Here is a 5020-nt window from a genome sequence, read left to right as displayed (position 1 = left end):
TTCTAAATATCAGTGACATTCATTCAGTGTAATTTTTTATTAGCCGCTGGTGACAGCGACATTACTTGCACTATACCTCCTGTATAACGTCTGTACAACCTAAATATCAGTAACATTCATTCAGTGTAATTTTTATTAGCCGCTGGCGACATTACCTGCGCTAAAAACCTACCCCAATTTGCCTGAGCAACTGGTGAAGGTGTGCCGCAAGTCATCGACAGCTTCTGCCGCTCTGGCAACGCTGAAGCAGCGCTTGCAATTGCATGCTCACCGACTGTTGTGCAACGTGAGCACACGCTGGAACTCCACGTTCCACATGTTGGCAGAAGGCAGTAGTGGAATACCAGCTCTAACATGGTCATCGCCTTTCCAGTCAGTTCCGCTCTTCACACGCGATGAGTGGGAATTGATGTCTGACATCTGTGAGGTTTTAAGGAACTTTGAGGAAGCAACACAGATGGTGAGCAGCGATAGGGCTATTATCAGCGTAACCATCCCACTTCTGTGTCTACTCAAACGATGCTCACAATTAAGGTGGACGCTTTGCATGTGGAAGAGGTGGAAATGGTGGAAGAAAGTACACAGTGTGATAGCCAGACCACCCTCAGTTCGTCTTCTCGCGCGAATTGGATGATGATGAGGAGGAGGAAGAGCAGGAGACGGTTGCCTCCGCTACAGAGGGTAGTACCCATGGAAGTTCTATTCTATCTGTTCAGCGTGGATGGGTAGAAGAGGAGGAAGAGGATGAGGAGATTGAGAGTTATCCTCCTGATGAGGACAGCGAAGTCTTGTCTGTTGGGACTCTGGCACACATGGCTGACTTTATGTTAGGCTGCCTTTCCTGTGACCCCTGCGCTGTACGCATTTTGGTCAACACCGATTACTGGTTGTTCACTCTTCTCGACCCCCGCTACAAAGAGAACTTCTCATCTCTCATTCCTGTGGTGGAGAGGACGAGCAAAATGGTGCAATACCAGAAGGTCCTTGTGGATAAATTGCTCCAAAAATTTCCAGCTGACAACGCTGGCTGAAAAGTATGTAGTTCCTTAGCCAACCAAGGAGGGGAGACACTCTCCAAGGCCTGGGACAGCTTTATGACACCCCGCCAGCACCCTCAACCTGATGCGCGGCCTAGTGTCACAAGGAGGGAAATTTTTTGGAAGATGGTGAAGGAGTACGTAGCAGACCGTGTCAGCATCCTTAGTGATCCCTGTGTGCCTTACAACTATTGGGTGTCCAAGCTGGACACGTGGCACAAACTCGCACTCTATGCCTTGGAGGTGCTGGCCTGCCCCGCCACCAGTGTTTTGTCAGAGCGGGTATTTAGTGCTGCTGGGGGCATAATAACTGATAAGCGCATCTGCCTGTCAACTGAAAATGCTGACCGGTTGACTCTTATTAAAATGAACAAGGCCTGGATTGCACCTGACTTCTCTATTCTACCAGAGGAAAGCGGCTGAACATAAAGGCACTCTAAGGCCCCTTTCACACGGGCGAGTTTTCCGCACGGGTGCAATGCGTGAGGTGAACGCATTGCACCTGCACTGAATCCGGACCCTTTCATTTCTATGGGGCTGTGCACATGAGCGGTGATTTTCACGCATCACTTGTGCGTTGCGTGAAAATCGCAGCATGCTCTATATTGTTTGTTTTCCACGCAACATAGGCCCCATAGAAGTGAATGGGGCTGCGTGAAAATCGCAAGCATCCGCAACCAAGTGCGGATGCGGTGCGATTTTCACGCATGGTTGCTAATATGACAGTCTATTCGCTGTATTATTTTCCCTTATAGCATGGTTATAAGGGAAAATAATAGCATTATTTAATACAGAATGCTTAGTAGAAGGTCAATTGAGGGTTAAAAAATAAAAAAATTAACTCACCTCCTCCTCTTGATCGCGTAGTTGCCGATCTCTACTTACTTCTTTAATCATGAGCTGTCGGCTAAAGGACATGTGGTGACATCACATCACATGGTCCAATCACATGGTCCATCACCGTGGCGATGGACCATGTGATTGGACCATGTGATGCGCTCAGCGACGTCACCACAGGTCCTTTGACAGGTCCTGAAGAAAGAACAGGAGATCGGCAGCTACGCGATCAATTGAAGGAGGTGAGTTAATTTTTTTTAAAAAAAAATTAACCCTCAATTGACCTTGTACTAAGCATTCTAAATTAAAGAATGCTATTATTTTCTCTTATAACCATGTTATAAGGGAAAATAATTACATCTACACAACACCGAACCCAAACCTGAACTTCAGTGAAGAAGTTTGGGTCTGGGTACCACATTCAGTTTTTTATCACGCGCGTGCAAAATGCATTGCACCCGCGCAATAAAAACTGAACAACGGAATGCAATCGCAGTCAAAACTGACTGCAATTGCGTACCTACTCGTGCGGGTTTGCCGCAATGCACCCGGGACGCATCCGGACCTAATCCGGACACGCTCGTCTGCAAGGGGCCTAAATGTGTCTTTTATGGTGTATTAAATACACTGTATTTCCATGCACCCCTTCCACCACTAAAAAGGGTATATGGTTCAATCTCCCTTTTCTCGTCCTCCTCCTGCATCATATCAACATGCTCGCTCCTAATGTTTTAGAGGGTCAGCTCAGCAGCGAGCCCTCACTCATAATGTTTTAAAGGGTCACCAGCAGGCCCTTGCCCACAAAAATTTTTAGATGGTCAGTTCGGCAACAGACCCTCGCCCACAAATTTTTTTAGATGGTCAGCTCGGCAGCAGGCCCTCACCCACAAAATTTTTTACATGGTCAGCTCGGCAGCAGGCCCTCGCCCACAAAATTTTTTAGATGGTCAGCTCGGCAGCAGTCCCTCGCCCACAAAATATTTTGGATTGTCAGCTCGGCAACAGGCCCTCGCCCACAAAATTTTTTACATGGTCAGCACGGCAGCAGGCCCTCACCCTAATGTTTTAGATGGTCAGATCAGCAGCAGGCCCTTGCCCCTAAAATTTTAGATGGTCACCAGCAGGCCCTTGCTCCTAATATTTTGGGGGTCACCAGCAGGCCATCAATCATAATTTTTCAAGGGTGTGTATAATGCCCTCCTTTATGTGTAATAAAGGGTGTATTGGAGTGCCGGTTCCTTGTAATTTTTGGCAGCCCTTTCACTTAGTGGATAGGCTTTATGAGTGTAGGAGTCCTAATACCTAAACTATTGTACCACAATGTGAATGAGGCCCTCCATTATTTGATATACAGGTTGTATCGGAGTGCCTCTTCCTTGTAATTTTTGGCAGCACTAGCACTTTATATACAAGTAAATATACAGGAAAGAATGTTTCCTAACAATTTTCCCTCTAAAATCGATTTTATCTTTTTGTTTTGTGCGTATTATTTTTAGTCTGTATAATTGGCGTACTACTCGGACAACATCGTTCGCAGCAGCGACCTGGGAGTCCAAGATGCATCCAGACATCCTCCCCATGCAGTGGTGTTTCCATCAATTTCTGACCTTTTCCTGTGAACCAGACACCCTCCCCTCTTCAGAGGTTTAATGCTCTGGTTCTCCCATTGACTTCCATTGTGCTTGGGTGCTCGGTAGAGCATCCTGAGGTGTTCTACTCGAGCACCCGAGCACTAGTAAAAGCGTTTTAAAGTTATCACCACATAAAGTGACACATGTCAGATTTGCTAAAAAATGGCCTGGTCCTTAAGGTGGAAAATGGCATGGTAACATTGGCTAATATCACAAAAGCCTCCAGGCAGTTAGAAAAAGTCAGATGAATTAACTGATACCACCACATTTCCTTGTCCTCTTTCTTGTTATCCTCCTTCCTATCCCTAACAAGATTAAAATGCTCAATGGGGAGCAGAGAAAAATATCCACAATATAGTCCCCTTTAAAATATTGTCCTTCACCACCTTCTTTAAATGGGCCCCTAACAGCCCCTCAAAGCAAACGTAGACCTCCCCATTGGCTGTATCGTCCAAAGCAATCGCCTTCACATGCCAATGCCAAACCGGTCACTCGTGGCAGGACGCTACGTGCCTGACATTGCCCCCTACTGGCCCCATGTCATAACTGGGGACCCTGCAACTACCTAGCCCTGAAATCAACCATTCCTCTGCCAGCCTTCCATGACAGGCCCTCCTCTCCCAGGAACCCATTCATATAACAGAGGAGTCAAAGACAGGAGAATCCCAAGTTAACTTACCAGGCTGCACAGATACTGTGAATCTACCAGCTTGACCATGATACTGTGGTTACTGCATGCTGGGCTCCCTTGCGCTGACTGGACTCTGGGGGTTAATGCTACTGTGGTATTCTTCCTTCCTGATAAAGTCATCGATCCTAGGCCGCACTTCATCCTTGGGCCACTGCCCGATCTGCATACCTAGCGCGAGGCCTCTGACCGAAGCCAGCTGTCCTAACCTCGGCCTGAACCAGAGAGTACCTGAAGGGGCTCTGCAATCAGACCAGGGTGGTCTCATTGGGACTGAGGCGCACCAGAAGCCTAGTCCTGGTGACTTTGTGGGGAAGCCTCTACAGTAGACTCCCCAGACCCTAAAAGCAGTCCTTGCACATGAGCCTCTAGAAAATTTGCTCCCTGCTGGTCAGCTGCTACCCAGAGCTGGGCAAGCAGCATATCTATGGCTGCCATTGTGTACATTAGGAATAAAATAATACTGTAATTAATGTAAACCGCAACGGTCCGATATAGTTTTCACCTGACGAGGCAGCTACCAAAATAGCTGCCAACCCATGCTTTTTTCCTCCTCATAAAGACTCTCATTCTCCGCTCTTTTCCTTTACCCCCTTCACCCTCTCAATACTATAACTCCTCCCTACCTCAAACGTTCACTCCCTCCAAGACCTTCATCCTTTAGTCTGGCCCTTTCTTTCTTTCTTCTTCTTTTAAATAAAAAACATGTACCCCTTAATTCAAGTACATAACTAGTTGATATTGTTCCATTTCATTATTACTACAATTTTGTATTTGTTTCTATTATACTAGTGATTTCATTCTATTCCAAAATGTTTATTTCTAGG

Source organism: Bufo bufo, chromosome 1, assembly GCF_905171765.1.
Source record: "Bufo bufo chromosome 1, aBufBuf1.1, whole genome shotgun sequence".
Taxonomy (NCBI): domain Eukaryota; kingdom Metazoa; phylum Chordata; class Amphibia; order Anura; family Bufonidae; genus Bufo; species Bufo bufo.
Note: the sequence above shows the minus strand (reverse complement) of the source record.